Below are 21357 nucleotides of genomic sequence, written 5' to 3' on the forward strand. Positions count from 1 at the left end.
CTACATATATACTCCGCAATCCACCATACGGTGCGTGGCAGAGGTACCTCGTACCACAACTAGCATCATCTCTCCCTGTTCCACTCCCAAACAGAACGAGGGAAAAATGACTGCCTATATGCCTCTGTACGAGCTCTAATCTCTCTTATCTTATCTTTGTTGTCTTTACGCGAAATGCAAGTTGGCAGCAGTAAAATTGTACTGCAGTCAGCCTCAAATGCTGGTTCTCTAAATTTCCTCAGTAGCGATTCACGAAAAGAACGCCTCCTTTCCTCCAGAGACTCCCACCCAAGTTCCTGAAGAATTTCCGTAACACTCGCGTGATGATCAAACCTACCAGTAAAAAATCTAGCAGCCCGCCTCTGAATTGCTTCTATGTCCTCCCTCAATCAGACCTGATAGGGATCCCAAATGCTCGAGCAGTACTCAAGAATAGGTCGTATTAGTGTTTTATAAGCGGTCTCCTTTACAGATGAACCACGTCTTCCCAAAATTCTACCAATGAACCGAAGACGACTATCCGCCTTCCCCACAACTGCCATTACATGCTTGTCCCACTTCATATTGCTCTGCAATGTTACGCCCAAATATTTAACCGACGTGACTGTGTCAAGCGCTACACTATTAATGGGGTATTCAAACATTACGGGATTCTTTTTCCTATTCATCTGCATTCATTTACATTTATCTATATTTAGAGTTACCTGCCATTCTTTACACCAATCACAAATGATCTTGTATCCTCCTACAGTCACTCAACGACGACACCTTCCCGTACACCACAGCATCATCAGCAATCAGCCGCACTTTGCTATCCACCCTATCCAAAAGATCATTTATGTAGGCAGAAAACAACAGCGGAGCTACCACACTTCCCTGGGGCACTCCAGATGATACCCTGACCTCCGATGAACACTCACCATCGAGGACAACGTACTGGATTCTATTACTTAAGAAGTCTTCGAGTCACTCAGATACTTGGGAACCAATCCCGTAAGCTCGTACCTTAGTTAGGAGTCTGCAGTGGGGCACCGATTCAAACGCTTCCCGGAAGTCAAGGAATATGGCATCCGTCTGAAACCCCTCAACCATGGTTCGCAAGATACCATGTGAAAAAAGGGCGAGTTGCGTTTTGCAGGAGCGATGCTTTCTAAAGCCGTGCTGATGCATGGACAGCAACTTCTCTGTCTTAAGGAAATTCATTATATTCGAACTGAGAATATGTTCGAGAATCCTGCGGCAAACCGATGTTAAGTTTATTGGTCTGTAATTTTGAGGATCCGTCCTTCTACCCTCCTTATATACAGGCGTCACCTGCGCTTTATTCCAGTCGCTCGGGACTTTACGTTGGGCAAGAGATTCGTGATAAATGTAAGCTAAGTGAGGAGCCAATGCAGTAGAGTACTCTCTGTAAAACCAGATTTGAATCCCATCAGGATCTGGTGATTATTTATTTTCAACTCATTCAGCTGCTTCACAACCCCAGGGATGTCTATCACTATGTCCTCCATACGGGAATCTGTACGAGACTCAAACGTCGGTATGTTTGTACGATCCTCCTGCGTGAAAGATTTCTCAAATGCTAAATTTAAAATTTCAGCTTTCATTTTGCTGTCTTCCGTTGCCAGGCCAGACTGATCAGTGAGTGACTGGATGGAAACCTTCGACCCGCTCAGCGATTTTACGTAAGACCAGAATTTCCTTGGTTTTTCAGCAATATCTTTTGCTAAGGTATGACGGTGGTAGTGGTTGAATGCTTCGCGCATCGCTCTTTTTAAAGCAGCACGAATCTCTACTAACTTTTGCCTGTCCTCATTCTCCCAATTCTCCCCATTCAGCCGTAGTGTCTCAACAAGAAGCGGATTGCCATCTTCTCCCGTATCACTAGAGTCATGGACGTAGTTGGGAGGACAAGTTGTGACTTATGATATGTCTTTCAATCTAAAAATTGGTCTCAGTTAACATAAAATATAGAAAGTCATAAACGTGAATTACAAATTTTTTATGAACAGGAAAGACAACAACATTAAATTAATGAAAAAGTTTAGTGTTTTAGAAGATCGTAAAGACATAAACAAGAAGAGCGTTTTTTAAAGAAAGGTATTTAAGTAAAGAGTGGAAGATGTAACTGGTGTGACACAAAAAGTAAGAAAATCACTAACACATCGTTGGTGCTGAAGAAGAGCTGACAGTTTAAAGAAAAACGTAACAGTAACATGAGAAAATGTGCTGGATCAGAGAGAACACATCCGAAGTGTCTTAGAGGCAGTGAGAGAAGATTTGGTAAGAGGAACTATTGAAACCAAAACATAAGCTAAAAGTTTGTAAATAACAGTTTATTTGTGTAATAGTAGGGCTTGCACTGAAAAAACTTTTTATTCAATTTTTTTTACTTACTTCAGAATTCGACTTTGCTATCGACTAGGCTGTTAGTATCATCCGATAAGTGAGCGGAACTTTTTGTAATAACTATAATCATATAATTTTTTATCGTGATATATGAAGTTTTTCCTTCTACTACTGTAATTACAGTTATCATTATTCCTTTGTACCTCCAACGGAAGACTTACAACTAATTTCAAGGAATAAAATGTGCGGAGCATGTTAAATTAACCATTTATTTCACTTCAAGACTCGCAGTCACATGAAGCAAAATACTAACACTATTTTTGTACAGAACAATCGGAAAACTGGTAGAAGCTGACCTCGGGGAAGATTCCGGAGAAATGCAGGAAAACTCGAGGCAACGGTGATCCTACGACTCCTCATAAAAGATGGGTTGACGAGAGACCAACATACGTTTATAGCATTTGTAGACTTAGAAAAGCTTTTGACAATGTTGACTGGATTACACTGTCTGAAATTGTGAAAGTAACAGGGATAAAATGGAGGGAGCGAAAGCCTATTTACAACTTGTACATTAACCAGACGCCAGTTATGAGAATCGAGGGTCATGAGAGGGAAGCAGTGATTCAGAAGGGAGTGAGACAGGGTTGTGCCTATCCCCCATGTTATTCAATATGTACAATGAAAAAATAGGAAAAGAAACCTAAGAAAAATTTTGAGTATGAATTAAAGTTCAAGGAGAATGAATAAAAAACTTTGACGCTTGCTGATGACTTCGTAATTCTGTCAGAGGCAGCAAAGGACTTGGAAGAGCAGTTGAATGGAATAGACAGTGTCGTGAAAGAAGGGTTTAAGATCAAGATCAACATCACAACACGGATAATGGGATGTAGTCGAACTAAATTAGGTGTCGCTGAAGGAGGTATATTATGAAACGAGACATTTAAAGTATTAGATGAGTTCTGCTATTTGGGCAGAAAAATGATTGATGATGGAGAAGTAGAGAAGATAAAAGTGTAGACTGTCAATGGCAAGAAAAGCGTTTCTATATAAGAAAAATTTTTTAACATCGAATATAGATTTAAGTGTAAAGAAGTTTTCCCTGAAAATATTTTTATAGGGTCAGCGAAGTGTGGTACTGAAATATGGACAATAATCAGTATAGAGAGGAAGAGAATAGTAGCTTTTGGAATGTGGTGATATAGAAGAACGCTGAAGATTAGATGGGCAGATCACGTAACTAATAAGGAGATAGTGAATAGAACTCGGGAGACAAAAAATTTGTAGCAGAACTTGACTAGAAGAACGGATCGGTTGATACGACACATTCTGAGAAAACAAGGGATCACAAATTTAGTGTTGGAAGGAAGTCTGTGGGTTAAAAATCTTAGTGGAAGACCAAGAGATGAATACAGTAAGCAGATTCAGAAAGATGTAGGTTGCAGCAGTTATTGGGAGATGAAGAGGCTTGCACAGGTTAGAGTAGCATGGAGAGCTACGTCAAACCAACCTTCTGACTGAAGACGACAACAACGACAACGACAACGACAACAACAACAACAACAACAACAACAACAGCAGCAGCCGCAGCCGCAGCACCACCACCACCACCAGATATTATTATTCATTTATGCTTTACAGATTAGGTTGGTAGTCTGGTCATACTTTATGTACACTGAAATGTTTTTGTTACCTTGTAAACGAATATATTCGAGAAATGTCAGTGAAAATTCTCATAGCCTGGGTGGACTGTCATGCAAAATTTTTGAAATGACATCGTGTATATTTATTTGTAAAATCCATTATTGTAATTTCGACCATATGACCATACCAAGTGGATACAACTGCGCTTTAGCACGTGTTATAATGTAAAAAATCTTGTGACATGCCTGATGCTTAAGCTGTGTTTTACTCATTGAATTACACTGTAAATATGTTGCTCGTTAGTGCTTAATTTTTTATTGCATTTGGTGGGGTAAATGATTCCATATTTGTTTCCAGTTCATATATGTGAACACATTTGCAAAGAAGAGCGCTCTAATGACTAAGACTGTATTACATATTTACCTGCATCTACCTGCAAACGACTGTGAAATTCTTGGCACTCACAGGCAAGAACCAACACTACTGAATGCAGAATTACACTCTCATTCCGTGAAAAAGTTGTATAAAGTCGAACACCAAGTGTATCAATAGGTGGAAACATGGAGCTCTCCATGAAATGGGAGAAAACACGGAAATTAGTTGTAAACAAAAGTAAAATCGAATACGGGCAATATACTTTGCAATGCAATTACATTGAGCAGTACACACAAAGTTTGTAAGCAGTACTAAGGATTCGTAGGTTCACAGAACACCATGCTATGAGACCATCTTGTTATATGTAACAAAAAACAAATATGGGATCATTTGAAACATCCAACATTGCAGATGCTAGCTGCTTCAGTAACGCCTACTGCAGCGGCAACACAGCAGACAGATCAACAATGCGGGTTGCCGATGCCGCCGTGAAGTTTGCCGGCCGCAAGACTGTTTAGAAGCAAGTACCACAGTTGACAACAAACACGTAGGTGCGGCCAACGTCCGTCAGGGGACATCAACCAGCAGCAGAGGAAGGGGGCGCGACGATCGACGAACTATGTCCTGGCGATCACGTGTGAGCAAATAGTCCCGGAAATACCATTCCGCCCGGGGCTAGGAAAGCCGGCGCCCGGCCGTTCAGCAGGCAGTATTCGACTCGCCGAGTACGGAGAAGTTCGGCCGGTCTAGCGGTGTGCCACCTCGGCCATTCCCTCTTCCACAAAGATTTGGATATTTCACTTCCGTCGCGTTAGGTTTTCTACCAGCTGCTAACAGCCGACTTCGACGTGGAACAGTTGTACGGGTATAGAGTCGAAGGAAACTCTTGATTGTAGCAATCAGTTTTTATTTGCTTGATCCGCAGAAGGGATCCTTATTGTTTTGCGGTTTTGAAGTGTATTGCTGTTGGTGGTTTATTGTATTTTCCTTAATAAATAATGCCTTCTCTGCGCGACAGCAAAGGAGATACTATGGAAGACAGTGCTGCCACAGCAGAATTACTAAACACAGTCTTCCGAAATGCCTTCACAAAAGACGAAGTAAATATTTCAGAATTCGAATCGAGAACAGGTGCCAACATGAGTAACGTAGAAGCAAATATCCTCGAATTATCACGTGAAGCACTTAAATCACTTAACAAGGTTCAGACTGTATACCAAGTAGGTTCCTTTCGGAGTATGCTGATGCATTACCCCCATACTTAACAATCATATACAACCGTTCGCTCGACGAAAGATCCGTACCCAAAGATTGGAAAAATGCATAGGTCACACCAATATCCAAGAAAGGTAGTAGGAGTAATCCACTAAATTACAGGCCCATATCGTTAACGTCTATATGCAGCAGGACTCTGGAACGTATGTGTTCGAACACCATGAATTACCTCTAAGAAAACCGTCTATTGTCACACGGTCAACATGGGTTTAGAAAACATCGTTCCTGTCAAACGCAACTAGCTCTTTATTCACATGACGTGTTGAGTGCTGTTGACAAGGGATCTCAGATCGATTCCGTATTTCTGGATTTCCGGTAGGCTTTTGACACTGTACCACACAAGCGACTCGTAATGAAATAGCGTGCTTATGGAATATCGTCTCAGTTATGTGACTGGATTTGTGATTTCTTATCAGAGAGTTCACAGTTCGTAGTAATTGACGGAAAGTCATCGAGTAAAACAGAAGTCATTTCTGCCGTTCCACAAGGTAGTGTTATAGACCCTTTGCTGTTCCTTATCTATATAAACGATTTGGGAGACAATCTGAGCAGCCGTCTTCGGTTGTTTGCAGATGGCGCTGTCGTTTATAGACTAATAAAGTCATCAGAAGATCAGAACAAACTGCAAAAGATTTAGAAAAAAATATCTGAATGGTGCGAAAAGTGGCAGTTGACCCTAAATAACGAAAAGTGTGAGGTCATCCACATGAGTGCTTAAAGGAACTCAAACTTCGGTTACATGATAAATCAGTCTACTCTAAGTGCTGTAAATTCAACTAAATACCTAGGTATTACAAATACGAACAACTTAAATTGGAAGGAACACATAGAAATTGTTGTGGGGAAGGCTAACCAAAGACTGCGTTTTATTGGCACGACACTTAAAAAATGTAACAGACCTATTAAGGAGACTGCCTGCACTACGCTTGTCCGTCCCCTTTTAGAATACTGCCGCGCGGTGTGGGATCCTTGCCAGATAAGACTGACGGAGTATATCGAAAAAGTTCAACGAAAGGCAGCACGTTTTGTGTTACCGCGAAATATGGGAGAGAGTGTCACAGAAATGATACATGATTTGGGCTGGAAATCGTTAAAAGAAAGGCGTTTTTCGTTGCGACGGAATCTTCTCACGAAATTCCAATCACCAGCTTTCTCCTCTGAATGCGAAAACATTTTGTTGACACCGACCTACATAGGGAGGAACGATCACCACGATAAAATAAGGGAAATTAGAGCTTGTACGGGAAGATATAGGTGTTCATTCTTTCCGCGCACTATACGAGATTGGAATAATAGAGACTTGTGAAGGTGGTTCGATGAACCCTCTGCCAGGCACTTAAATCTGATTTGCAGAGTATCCATGTAGATGTAGAATTTGGGAAAACAAGTTGGTTCTTGCTCTGTAGATTTAGCACTAGGAAGAATCAGGCAGAATGCGAGGAACATACTTACATCGGAATTTAAAAAGACTACAATACGCGCACGAAGTCGTAATCGGAACACAATCGTATGAAGCTAATATGTTCTGAACGAAACCAAAACAAGTACGGCAGAGTTTAAGCGACCCGATAACAGAACGAGATGATTATGGTTGCAGCGCTCCCAGTGACGTCACTGTGAATCAAGGTTGTTTTACCGATTTCACCCAATGCTCTCTATTGACCACACAAAACTTCCTGCCTCCTATTATAATGAAACTAGAATTACATATTAATACCTTCAAGCTGTTGAAGGGCGTTGATATAACGGGGACAGGTGAAAATGTGTGCCCCGACCGGGACTCGAACCCGGGATCTCCTGCTTACATGGCAGACGCTCTATCCATCTGAGTCACCGAGGTCACACAGGATAACGCGACTGCAGGGATTCTCTCGCGTACGCCTCCCGCGAGACCCATATTCTCACCGTATACGTCCGAACAATACATTCGTTGTGTCCCACCAAACGCACTCATTGCTCATGGAGGACAGTCTTACCAAGTCCTGTAAGGGTTCGGGTAATATGTTTGCATCCGCACAGAAGGCGGTCATGGCCGGTATTGCCAGAACTATATATTTATATGGATACATCAGATAGTCCCTGCAGTCGCACTATCCCCTGTGGCCTCGCTGGCTCAGATGGATAGAGCGTCTGCCATGTAAGCAGGAGATCCCGGGTTCGAGTCCCGGTCGGGGCACACATTGTCACGTGTCCCCGTTATGAACGCCCGTCAGCAGCTGAAGGTATTAATATGTAATTCTAATTTCGTTCTAGACGGCTGCAGGTCATCAATGGCGTCTGTTCTTTCGAAGATACGCACAGAAGTATACACCTATTATAATGGCGGGTCCGCCTATCGTGACATCTCGTGGTCAACTCCGCTTTACATAGGCGTGCCCGAATACCCATCAGCAGATAACACAGTAGAGAGAGTCATAATTTCATCCACTTAATACGCGAAGGAAACAGGACGTAAAAATCGCAAATATTTATACGATGTACCCTCGGCCTTGCACTGCACAGTGGGTTGCGAAGTATAGCGAGACGCCTACACGTATCTGCGGAACTGAAAGCCACCATTCGTGCAGAAATCAGAAACATCCCTATACAGACAGCTGAACGTGCCGTGAACGAATCACGGCCCATATTGTTTGAGTGTCAACGTTAACAATGGTGGGCACGTACGAGACATCATTTTCAAAACATGAACAGCACACGAAACAGCAATTGGCGCGGGTTTCGTTGTCGCGATTGAAAATGTTTTACAATATACCCCTCGGACAATTTCGCTGTATCTGAACTTGCCTGTTTTTCTGTCACACCCCGTATATCGCTCCTCTTTGTAATGACTGAGGTCGAACTTGTGTGTCTGCCTTTGTAAAGAATGGTATGTAAAGGGAATTTGACGTTGACGTGCGAGTCGATACTGAAGTTGACGAACAACTGATGGACCAGGATGTTGGTGAGTTTCAATCACAACGGTACAGCCTTTAGACAGTAAACTACTTAGGTTTCCACTCAAACACTTTGGAAAATTTCTATCTTCTCAACAGCTCTTTCTTTCTTTCTTTCTTTCTTTCTCGGGACCTTTGTCCTGCTGCAACGTGGGGTCGGCTTTGTTATTACGGATTTGGCAGTGTTAATTGCAGAGGGTGGCCGGATGCTCTTCCTGTCGCCACCCTGTACCCCCACCCCCGGAACGGAAGTAGTGTACCCCAGCTGTCTGCGTCTAGTGTAAGTCATGAAAGAGTGCGGACGTTTTCAGATGTCTGTGAGTCGTGTAACTGAGGCGGAACTTGGGGACCAGCCCGGTATTCACCTAGTGGGATGTGGAAAATCGCCTAAAAACCACATCCAGGCTGGACATCATATCGGCCTCCGTCGTTAATCCCCCGGGGGGATTCGATCCGGGGCCGGCGCGCCTACCCGAGTCCAGGAAGCAGCGCGATAGCGCTCTCGGCTACCCTGGCGGGTTTCTATCTTGTCAACAGTACCGGATCCAATCCGGCCGCAACATTCATTGCCGTTGTAGAGACGAACAAAGGCATTTTCAGTTTGTCTGCTTTCCGCAGTTAATTTCTGCTGCCTGCCAGAACAAAACATAGCATTTGCCACGAAAGTGTATGGAAGGAAAGCAGCCACCACGTGCTCACTGTTTTATTAACTGCCTCAAACTAAAGGCAGTAAGTCTTCTGAATCAGAGCTGACAGATAATACCACCGGGTGGCCAAACATTAATTAAAGCCGGCGGTCGTCCACTGTTTGCACTGAAAATGAAGTCGTCTCTTGACTTCTCGTCGTTCCGACTCCGCATTTCACATATGAACAGACAATAGCTTTAAGAGAAACATGACGTGTTTTACACCAGGCAAAGGGGGAATCTGACTTCAGAAATATAGATAGGACTATATAACATTCGGCTGGTTGGTCGGGGAGGGAGGGAGGGGACCAAACTGCAAGGTCATCGTTCCCATCGCGGCAGGGAAGCATGGGGAAGGAAGTCGGCCGTGCCCTTTCGAAGGAAGCATCCCGCCATTTGCCTGAAGCGATTTAGGGAAATCATGGCAACATTAAATCAAGATGGCCGGACGCGGCTTTGAATCGTAGTCTTCCCGAATGCGAGTCCAGTATGCTAACCACTGCGCCACCTCGCTCGGAGATAATATTTGTAAAGTGTGAAAGGAAGTGTAGAACGGAGCAATGATTATGATATAAATCTTTGCACGTGAGTTAGAGGTTCAAATGGCTCTGAGCACTATGGGACTCAACTGCTGAGGTCATTAGTCCCCTAGAACTTAGAACTAGTTAAACCTAACTAACCTAAGGACATCACAAACATCCATGCCCGAGGCAGGATTCGAACCTGCGACCGTAGCGGTCTTGCGGTTCCAGACTGCAGCGCCTTTAACCGCACGGCCACTTCGGCGGGCGTGAGTTAGAGGTTTCTAGATATCAGCTACATCAGCTCAATAGCAGAAAGCCAACTGGATCAGGATTCCACATGGACAATCCGATCAGAAGCATCCACACACCTGTTACTGGACATTACTGTGGTGTATCTCCAACCTTCGCCTTTATCACGTCCTGAAGTCTGCTGGGGACAATTTTAATTGCATGTTTGAGTGTGTGCGGAAGGCCGCCCATTCTTCCTCAACAACCGAAACCGAAGAAGGTAGCGATGTTCGACGCTGCGTTCTGGAGCACTAACTCATCCCACAGGGGTCTGCGTCAGCACCGGTGCGAATGATCAGAAACTACGTTCCGCTTACGTCGAGTAGGATAGAGAATTTGACTAGTTAGTAACAGAGCGGCAGGACGGACAGTTTCCGACGATTCGGTTCTGACAATTAGTGTAGTGGCAAGACGGACGACGCGATGATGAAGAGGAGCAGTATGTTTTTATTTGGTCCTTAACAATAACAAAAAGACACCACGTGAAGTATTAGTTTGTTATTCGTAATTTTACTAGCTGTTACCGGCGGCTGTGAACGCGTATTAGTAAAATGAAATGAATTGTGCGTGTGGCATGACTGACTGAAAGATTCCGTTTTGTGTCTGCGGTTGGTTGATTTAAGTCGTCTGATTTGGCGCCGTTTCGGCGACTTGCGAGTGGACGGTGACTGAAGACGACGAGGACGGCGACACAAACACAATGTCACACGCACACGCATTTAAGAGCGGGGAAAACCCGAGGTTGCGTGGTCATGAGTTATGAAAGATAGGCATGTCGTTGCGATTTTTGGTGGTTATTTATGTGCACGTCAGAGAGAGAGAGAGAGAGAGAGAGAGAGAGACTTGTACGCCCACTGCTTGAATACTGCTCACCGGTGTGGGACCCGTACCAGATAGGGTTGACAGAAGAGAGAAAAGATCCAACGGAGAGCAGCGCGCTTCGTTACAGGATCATTTAGTAATCGCGAAAGCGTTAAGGAGATGATAGATAGACTCCAGTGGAAGACTCTGCAGGAAAGACGCTCATAGCTCGAGTACGGGCTTTTGTTGAAGTTTCAAGAACATACCTTCACCGAGGAGCCAAGCAGTATATTGCTCCCTCCTACCTATACCTCGCGAAGAGAGCATGAGGATACAATCAGAGAGATTAGAGCCCACACAGAGAAATACCGACAATTTTTCTGGCAGCAGTCCACATACGCAGAGGTTGTGTTGGTGCATGTCAGAGTACGGTGCGGCGAGTAACTGTGCTGACGTTTTCAGACGTGCTAATGGTGACTGTGTTGAAAATGGCTCAAAGAACACACTTTGATTACGCTAGGGGAGGGGGGGGGGGTAGGATACTAGGGCGATTGGCGGCTGGTCAAACACAGCAGATCATAGCACGGGCCCTCCATGTGCCACGAAGTGTGATTTCAAGATTATGGCAACCATTCCAGCAGACAGGAAACGTGTCCAGGCGCTACAGTACGGAACGTCCACGGTGTACAACGCTACAAGAAGACCGATATCTCACCATCAGTGCCCGCAGACGGCCACGGAGTACTGCAGGTAGCCTTTCTCGGGACCTTACCGCGGCCACTGTAACAGTTGTTTCCAGACACACAGTTTACAGACGACTGAACAGACACGGTTTATCCGCCCGCAGATCTGCAAGGTGCATTCCACTGACCCCTGGTCACAGAAGAGCCCTTAAAGCCTCGTGTCAAGAACACAGTACATGGTCAATGGAACAGTGGTCCCAGGTTATGTTCACGAACGAGTCCAGGTATAGTCTGAGCAGTGATTCTCGCCGGGTTTTCATCTGGCGTGAACCAGGAACCAGATACCAACCCCTTATGGTCCTTGAAAGGGACCTGTATGGAGGTCGAAGTTTGATGGTGTGGGGTGGGATTATGATTGGTGCACGTACACCCCTGCATGTCTTTGACAGAGGAACTGTAACAGGTCAGGTGTATCGGGACGACGCCGTCCGGTGCGGCCGAGCGCTTCTAGACGCTACAGCCTGGAACCGCGCGACCGCTACGGTCGCTGGTTCGAATCCTGCCTCGGGAATGGATGTGTGTGATGTCCTTAGGTTAGTTAGGTTTAAGTAGTTCTAAGTTCTAGGGGACTGATGACCTCAGCAGTTAAGTCCCATAGTGCTCAGAGCCATTTGAACCATTTTTTTTTTGTATCGGGACGTTATTTTTCACTATTATTTCCGCCTTTTCAGCGTTGCAGTGGGTCTCACCTTCATAATGATGGATGATAACGCACGGCCCCACCGAGCTGCCATCGTGGAGGAGTACCTTGAAACAGAAGATATCAGGCAAATGGAGTGGACTGCCTTTTCTCCAGACCTAAACCCCATCGAGCACGTCTGGGATGCTCTCGGTCGACGTATCGCTGCACGTTTTCAAGACCCTAGGACACTTCAGGAGCTCCGACAGGCACTGGTGCAAGAATGAGAGGCTATACCCCAGCAGCTGCTCGACCACCTGATCCAGAGTATGCCAACCCGTTGTGCGGCCTGTGTACGTGTGCATGGTTACCACATCCCAAACTGATGTCGGGGTACATGCGCAGGGAACAGTGGCGTTTTGTATCACATGTGTTTCGGGACGGTTTCTCAACTTATCACCAATACCGTGGACTTACATATGTGTTGTGTGTGTTTCCTATGTGAGTATGCTATTAGAGCCAGTTTTGTGAAGTGCCACGTTGTGTGGCACCACATTCTGCAATTATCCTTAATTTATGAGCATGAGTGTAGTTTCGGTAAAACAAAGTCTTTTTTATTTTTTATTTATTTATTTATTTTTTTTTTTTAGAGTGGGAGGTAAGATTGGGCAAAATATCATCCAGAAACACAAAGTGAGGAACAACTAGTCAGTAACACTAACCGCAAGATCTCGAGCCGTAGGCAGTTATCAATACTACATGATTGCGTGGTATCTGTTCTTTCAGGTACGTCATATAATTGATACGCCTAGCTAGGCAATGGGTCCACTTTCTCCAGTGCGAATGCGCAAAGACGCCCGACCTCCTGTGGGAATCTGACAGTAGCGAACAGCGGGTACAATGCACAGGAACTGCAGATAGGTGCCGCGCTGTGGTCGTGTGGGTCGGCCGCGCAGCTGCGATAACGTTGTGTCCCGGATGGCGCAATGGTTAACGCACCTGCCTAGTAACCAGGAGATCCTAGGTTCGAGTCTCGTCCGGTACACATTTTCGCTCGTCCCGCTGTTTCGCGTAACGTCCCGCATAACATCCCCTTCAATTTACTTATCAATAATTTTGTTATGGTGAGTGAAACTAACGGTAGTCAAATAAAATGTAGACTTTCGAATCTTATTACATAGCGTTAAACTGACGAAGAAAGACATTAAATAATTTGTAGTTCGGAATAGCGCAAATTTTATAATATTCGTACGTGCAATAACTTAAGCTGTCGTGGCGTGTCTGCCTGTTATCAGCGGCGGTTGTCGGGTGATGATATCGAATGCAGCCCCACCGTGATTGAAGATCCAGGGAATATAAAAGGTCTCTGGAAAGAACATTTTAAGAAGCTGTTAAACGCTGAGGGGCAGGTACGTGAGGAAACAGCAAATAGTGGAGAAATTGAGAGAAGTTGGGAAGCAGAATTAGGACAAATTACACGGGAAGAAATGGAAAAGCTGTGAAGAAGATGAATGGAGGCAAAGCCCCAGGACCTGATGAAGTATCAGTGGACATGATAAGAGCAGCAGGTCCAGTGGGCTTGCAGTGGCTGTATAGAGTACTGTCAAGTGTGTGGAGAAATTGTAAAATACCTGACGGTTGGAGAACAGGAGACAGTCCCCATCTTCAAGAAAGGCAATAAAAGACTTTGTAAAAACTACAGAGGAATAACCCTCATGAGCCATACAGCCAAGATTTTTGAAAGACTTTTACTAAATCGATTAAGTGAAAAGATAGAAAATGAGCTGAGTGAAGAACAGCATGGGTTTAGGAAAGGAAGAAGCACGATCGACCTGATATTTTCTATCCGTCAACTGATGGAAAAAAGCTGGGAGTATAACAAAAGGGTGATAATGGTTTTTATAAACATAGAAAAGGCATATGACTCAGTTGACAGGGAAAGACTCTGGGAAGAACTGAAGAAGATAGATATAGAAGATGGATACATTAATGTTATAAAGACAATGTACAGAGGCCACAATTGTAGAATTAGAACACCATTGGGGAACTCTGAATACTTCGAAATAAGACAAGGACTTAAGCAAGGAAGTATTCTATCTCCTGCAATTTTTAATGTTCTGATGGAGGGAATGAATAGGGCAGTTAAAGATTTAGTAAAAGAAAAAGACAAAAAGATGATTTTTGCAGATGATATAGTAATATGGAGTGATAAAGACGTAGATGTACACTTACGCAGTTACAGCTTGATGCGTGAAGGGAATAATAAATAGGTATGGATTAAAAATAAATAAAGATAAGAGTGAAGTATTGGTATTTGGAAGAGAGAAAGGGATCAACGGAAATACTGCCTTGAATGGTAGTCGTAGAAAGTTTCACTTATTTAGGGAGTGGAATATCTAGGGATGGAAGAATAACGAATGAAATTAATAAGTTACAGAAGGGAGGCAATTTCTACCAAAAAATAAAACACCTGATTTGGAATAAGGAAGTTTCAGAAAAAGCAGAACTCCTTGTGTATAAGAATTATTACTTCCCTATTGTCACCTATGGTGAAGAAACATCAATGGCATAAAGGGACTGGAGCAGACTGCAAGCAGGGGAAATGAAATTTCTCAGGGGCAGTTAAGGGAAAAACAAGAATGGACAGAGTAAGGAATGTAAAGATTAGGAAGGACCTTAAACAAGAAAGTATGAGAGAAGAAATTGAAAAAAAGAGATTAAGATGGTATGCATGGGCAGAGACTCCCTAAAATTATGGGAGAACTAAAGATGGGTGGGAAAAGACCTAGAGGGCGCCCAAGAACACGGTGGAAAATGGGAGTGAGAATATCTGTAGAAAGGAGAGGTGTGACCTGGCAGCAAATGGAGGAAGGAAAGTGGTGGGAGGACCGAGCCAAATGGAGAGGACTCGTCAGCACCCAGACCCGGCAGTAGCTGCAGCGGGATTCGGATATAGATAGATAGATAAATAGATAGCCCCACTAATATCGTGCCACATTCTACGTGTAAAGCCACAACGTCTCTTTGTTCGTCGTACAGCATTTAAAGGACACTGTCGTTGAGAGTCGTCAGCTGTCTCACAAGCTCTAAGAGACCCTTGATGCTTTGTGGCTAAAATGCAACGGGCTTGTGACTGATATTAGTATGGAATTACGGAGTAAGCGCGTTGAGGACTGTAGAAGCGTCATATTCATTACGTTAAATCGTATTTTGTAGAGCATACCAAACAGTAACAGCACTTTTACAAATATAATGTAGTTCAGAAGTCAAGGAATAAATACCTATTCTGAAGAGTAAGCATTGTTTTATATTTTACGTTATCTTCTTCAAATAAAAATATTTTACTACACACTTTCAAATGTAACCTATGTTCTTGCCCAGCGTTCAAGCTGTCTCCATACCAAATTTCAATCGACAGTTACTTTCGCGGCCACTCCCGCCGGAGGTTCGAGTCCTCCCTCGGGCATGGGTGTGTTCGTTGTTCTTAGCATAAGTTAGTTTAAGTAGTGTGTAAGTCGAGGGACCGATGACATCATGACATCAGCAGTTTGGTTCCTTAAGAGCGCTCTCTCTCTCTCTCTCTCTCTCTCTCTCTCTCTCTCTCTCTCTCTCTCACACACACACACACACACACACACACACACACATTTTGAGTTACTTTCACATTCATAACATTAGTATGGATTTCTAATGTTGGGTAAAGCAATCACCTCAAGATGAATATAAATACATCCATGGGACTTTCGGATTTGAGAATTTTCCAATCGTTAGCTCGCCTTTTATGCCAAAACAATATACATAGGAAAATCGCAACTGGGGCGTAAAAATGGTAGAAGCCGGCCTTGGGGAAACTAAATTGAGGCTCCAGACAGATGTTGGTAAATGAGAGGCAATACTGACCCTACAAGGCATTACGGCTGCAGGAAAATAAAGGTACGTTTACATGAGGGTCGTCCAGTAAGTAATACACCACTTTTTTTTCTCGGAACATATTTATTGGTAAGATGGTTCAAATGGCTCTGAGCACTATGGGACTCAACTGCTGAGGTCATTAGTCCCCTAGAACTTAGAACTAGTTAAACCTAACTAAGGACATCACAAACATCCATGCCCGAGGCAGGATTCGAACCTGCGACCGTAGCGGTCTTGCGGTTCCAGACTGCAGCGCCTTTAACCGCACGGCCACTTCGGCCGGCTAGCTTTTCATTTCTATGTATGTATAGTAAAAAAATGTTCATTGGAGTATGGAATAAAAATTTAAAGGAAATCGGTAAATAGCTTTTCGATATTTTTGATAATAACTATTGCCCTTTATATACTACACATTTAATATGTATATTTAAAAAATAGGTGTATATAAACCTGCATGTATTAGAATGCAATTTTATGTCAAAATTTCGAAGAAGGCGGTGAGAACTTTCAGAGATTTAAGATTTTAAACAAACGAACATTTTTCTTTATATAAATCCCCTCTAATTTTTGGACATATATTTATTGTTGTTGTTGTGGTCTTCAGTCCTGAGACTGGTTTGATGCAGCTCTCCATGCTACTCTATCCTGTGCAAGCTTCTTCATCTCCCAGTACCTACTGCAACCTACATCCTTCTGAATTTGCTTAGTGTATTGATCTCTTGGTCTCCCTCTACGATTTTTTCCCTCCACGCTGCCCTCCAATGCTAAATTTGTGATCCCTTGATGCCTCAAAACATGTCCTACCAACCGATCCCTTCTTCTAGTCAAGTTGTGCCACAAACTTCTCTTCTCTCCAATCCTATTCAATACCTCCTCATTAGTTACGTGATCTACCCACCTTATCTTCAGCATTCTTCTGTAGCACCACAGTTCGAAAGCTTCTATTCTCTTCTTGTCCAAACTAGTTATCGTCCATGTCTCACTTCCATACATGGCTACACTCCATACAAATACTTTCAGAAACGACTTCCTAACACCTAAATCTATACTCGATGTTAACAAATTTCTCTTCTTGAGAAACGCTTTCCTTGCCATTGCCAGTCTACATTTTATATCCTCTCTACTTCGACCATCATCGGTTATTTTACTCCCTAAATAGCAAAACTCTTTTACTACTTTAAGTGTCTCATTTCCTAGTCTAATTCCCTCAGCATCACCCGACTTAATTTGACTACATTCCATTATCCTCGTTTTGCTTTTGCTGATGTTCATCTTATATCCTCCTTTCAAGACACTGTCCATTCCGTTCAACTGCTCATCCAAGTCCTTTGCTGTCTCTGACAGAATTACAATGTCATCGGCGAACCTCAAAGTTTTTACTTCTTCTCCATGAATTTTAATACCTACGCCGAATTTTTCTTTTGTTTCCTTTACTGCTTGCTCAATATACAGATTGAATAACATCGGGGAGAGGCTACAACCCTGTCTCACTCCTTTCCCAACCACTGCTTCCCTTTCATGCCCCTCGACTCTTATAACTGCCATCTGGTTTCTGTACAAATTGTAAATAGCCTTTCGCTCCCTGTATTTTACCCCTGCCACCTTCAGAATTTGAAAGAGAGTATTCCAGTCAACATTGTCAAAAGCTTTCTCTAAGTCTACAAATGCTAGAAATGTAGGTTTGCCTTTTCTTAATCTTTCTTCCAAGATAAGTCGTAAGGTCAGTATTGCCTCACGTGTTCCAACATTCCTACGGAATCCAAACTGATCTTCCCCGAGGTCAGCTTCTACCAGTTTTTCCATTCGTCTGTAAAGAATTCGCGTTAGTATTTTGCAGCTGTGACTTATTAAACTGATAGTTCGGTAATTTTCACATCTGTCAACACCTGCTTTCTTTGGGATTGGAATTATTATATTCTTCTTGAAGTCTGAGGGTATTTCGCCTGTCTCATACATCGTGCTCACCAGATGGTAGAGTTTTGTCATGACTGGCTCTCCCGAAGCCATCAGTAGTTCTAGTGGAATGTTGTCTACTCCCGGGGCCTTGTTTCGACTCAGGTCTTTCAGTGCTCTGTCAAACTCTTCACGCAGTATCTTATCTCCCATTTCGTCTTCATCTACATCCTCTTCCATTTCCATAATATTGTCCTCAAGTACATCACCCTTGTATAAACCCTCTATATACTCCTTCCACCTTTCTACCTTCCCTTCTTTGCTTAGAACTGGGTTTCCATCTGAGCTCTTGATATTCATACAAGTTGTTCTCTTCTCTCCAAAGGTCTCTTTAATTTTCCTGTAGGCAGTATCTATCTTACCCCTAGTGAGACAAGCCTCTACATCCTTACATTTGTCCTCTAGCCATCCCTGCTTAGCCATTTTGCACTTCCTGTCGATCTCATTTTTGAGACGTTTGTATTCCTTTTTGCCTGCTTTATTTACTGCATTTTTATATTTTCTCCTTTCATCAATTAAATTCAATATTTCTTCTGTTACCCAAGGATTTCTATTAGCCCTCGTCTTTTTACCTACTTGATCGTCTGCTGCCTTCACCACTTCATCCCTCAGAGCTACCCATTCTTCTTCTACTGTATTTCTTTCCCCCATTCCTGTCAATTGTTCCCTTATGCTCTCCCTGAAACTCTCTACAACCTCTGGTTCTTTCAGTTTATCCAGGTCCCATCTCCTTAAATTCCCACCTTTTTGCAGTTTCTTCAGTTTCAATCTGCAGTTCATAACCAATAGATTGTGGTCAGAATCCACATCTGCCCCTGGAAATGTCTTACAATTTAAAACCTGGTTCCTAAATCTCTGTCTTACCATTATATAATCTATCTGAAACCTGTCAGTATCTCCTGGCTTCTTCCATGTATACAGCCTCCTTTCATGATTCTTGAACCAAGTGTTAGCTATGATTAAGTTATGCTCTGTGCAAAATTCTACAAGGCGGCTTCCTCTTTCATTCCGTCCCCCCAATCCATATTCACCTACTATGTTTCCTTCTCTCCCTTTTCCTACTGACGAATTCCAGTCACCCATGACTATTAAATTTTCGTCTCCCTTCACTACCTGAATAATTTCTTTTATCTCGTCATACATTTCATCTATTTCTTCATCATCTGCAGAGCTAGTTGGCATATAAACTTGTACTACTGTAGTAGGCATGGGCTTTGTGTCTATCTTGGCCACAATAATGCGTTCACTATGCTGTTTGTAGTAGCTAACCCGCACTCCTATTTTTTTATTCATTATTAAACCTACTCCTGCATTACCCCTATTTGATTTTGTATTTATAACCCTGTAATCACCTGACCAAAAGTCTTGTTCCTCCTGCCACCGAACTTCACTAATTCCCACTATATCTAACTTTAACCTATCCATTTCCCTTTTTAAATTTTCTAACCTACCTGCCCGATTAAGTGATCTGACATTCCACGCTCCGATCCGTAGAACGCCAGTTTTCTTTCTCCTGATAACGACGTCCTCTTGAGTAGTCCCCGCCCGGAGATCCGAATGGGGGGCTATTTTACCTCCGGAATATTTTACCCAAGAGGACGCCATCATCATTTAATCACACAGTAAAGCTGCATGTCCTCGGGAAAAATTACGGCTGTAGTTTCCCCTTGCTTTCAGCCGTTCGCAGTACCAGCACAGCAAGGCCGTTTTGGTTAATGTTACAAGGCCAGATCAGTCAATCATCCAGACTGTTGCCCCTGCAACTACTGAAAAGGCTGCTGCCCCTCTTCAGGAACCACATGTTTGTCTGGCCTCTCAACAGATACCCCTCCGTTGTGGTTGCACCTACGGTACGGCCATCTGTATCGCTGAGGCACGCAAGCCTCCCCACCAACGGCAAGGTCCATGGTTCATATTACGTTATATATATTGGTAAGAGTCAGAGGGTTGTGTTGGGTTGTTTGGGGAAGGAGACCAGACAGCGAGGTCATCGGTCTCATCGGATTAGGGAAGGACGGGGAAGGAAGTCGGCCGTGCCCTTTCAAAGATACCATCCCGGCATTTGCCTGGAGCGATTTAGGGAATTCAGGGAAAACCTAAATCAGGATTGCCGGACGAGGGATTGAACCGTCGTCCTCCTGAGTGCGAGTCCAGTGTGCTGACCACTGCGCCACCTCGCTCGGTGGTAAGAGTCAGAATATGGTGACAATATACATCAATATGTCTTGTCCATGTCGTATTTTTCTGCGTAACCTCCATCACGTTCTATGCCCGTATGCCAACGTTGTGGAGGAGCATATAAACCCTGTTGGTGAAAGCTCTCGCCCCGTACGCGAGCCAAGTTTTCACTGCACGACTGGCCGCCCCCGGTAGCTGAGTGGTCAGCGCGACGGAATGTCAATCTTAATGGCCCGTCTTCGATTCTCGGCTGAGTCGGGGATTTTCCCCGCTTAGGGTCTGGGTGTTGTGTTGTCCTAATCATCATCATTTCATCCCCATCGACGCGCAAGTCGTCGAAGTGGCATCGAATCGAAAGACTAGCACCCGGAGAACGGTCTACCCGACGGGAGGCCATAGTCACACGACATTTACATTTACTGCACGACTGATACTCTCGTCATCTTCAAAGTGTGTTCCCCGTAGAGAATCTTCAAGCGATCCAAAGAGGTGGATGAGGTGTGAGCATTCGTGGAACACATCGTGAGCACCCCTTTGAATATCCTAGTGTCTCGATCATTGCAGACGCACTTCCAATGCTGACCGACAACTGCAGAGCCAAGTGTCGAGTTGTGATGCGCCGGTCGGCACGAATAATGGCATCCGCGCGATTCAGCACGTCTGGAGCAGTGGCTGTGACAGGACGTCCCGAGAGTGGCTGATCATGGAGCTCTGTTACTGCATTTCATGAGGCTCTAACTTTCTTTACCCATCGCCCGACTGTACTCCTATCAACGGCAGCATCGCCATACACTGCACACGAACGTATATGGATGATCACCACGGTTTCTTTTTCTGCATTTAAGAGTTCAATGACAGCACTCTGCTTATAACGTGAGTTTTAAGTAGACGCCATTTTGACGCTGTACTACGGCTCTAACATCTGCCAGAACGGTTCGAAACTTCATCGGAGCACATAACAAACATCAAACATGAAGCACGAACAAGGACGTTCGTTTATCTATGTTAATGGCTTTTTTTTTTTTTTTAATGTGGGCCCTTACTTACTGAACGAGCCTCGTAGCATTTGTATATTAACAA

General features: G+C 43.8%; 1 protein-coding gene and 1 non-coding gene across 2 annotated transcripts in view; one reads left to right on the forward strand and one right to left on the reverse strand.

Moving 5' to 3' along the window:
• LOC126215126 (corticotropin-releasing factor-binding protein) overlaps positions 1 to 21357 on the reverse strand; it is a 1136034-nt gene that overhangs the window by 981902 nt on the left and 132775 nt on the right. The window lies entirely within an intron of this gene.
• Positions 7743 to 7816, forward strand: Trnat-ugu (transfer RNA threonine (anticodon UGU)). Its single transcript has one exon. It is a non-coding gene; the product is annotated as a tRNA-Thr (tRNA).

Source organism: Schistocerca nitens, chromosome 12 (assembly GCF_023898315.1).
Source record: "Schistocerca nitens isolate TAMUIC-IGC-003100 chromosome 12, iqSchNite1.1, whole genome shotgun sequence".
Taxonomy (NCBI): domain Eukaryota; kingdom Metazoa; phylum Arthropoda; class Insecta; order Orthoptera; family Acrididae; genus Schistocerca; species Schistocerca nitens.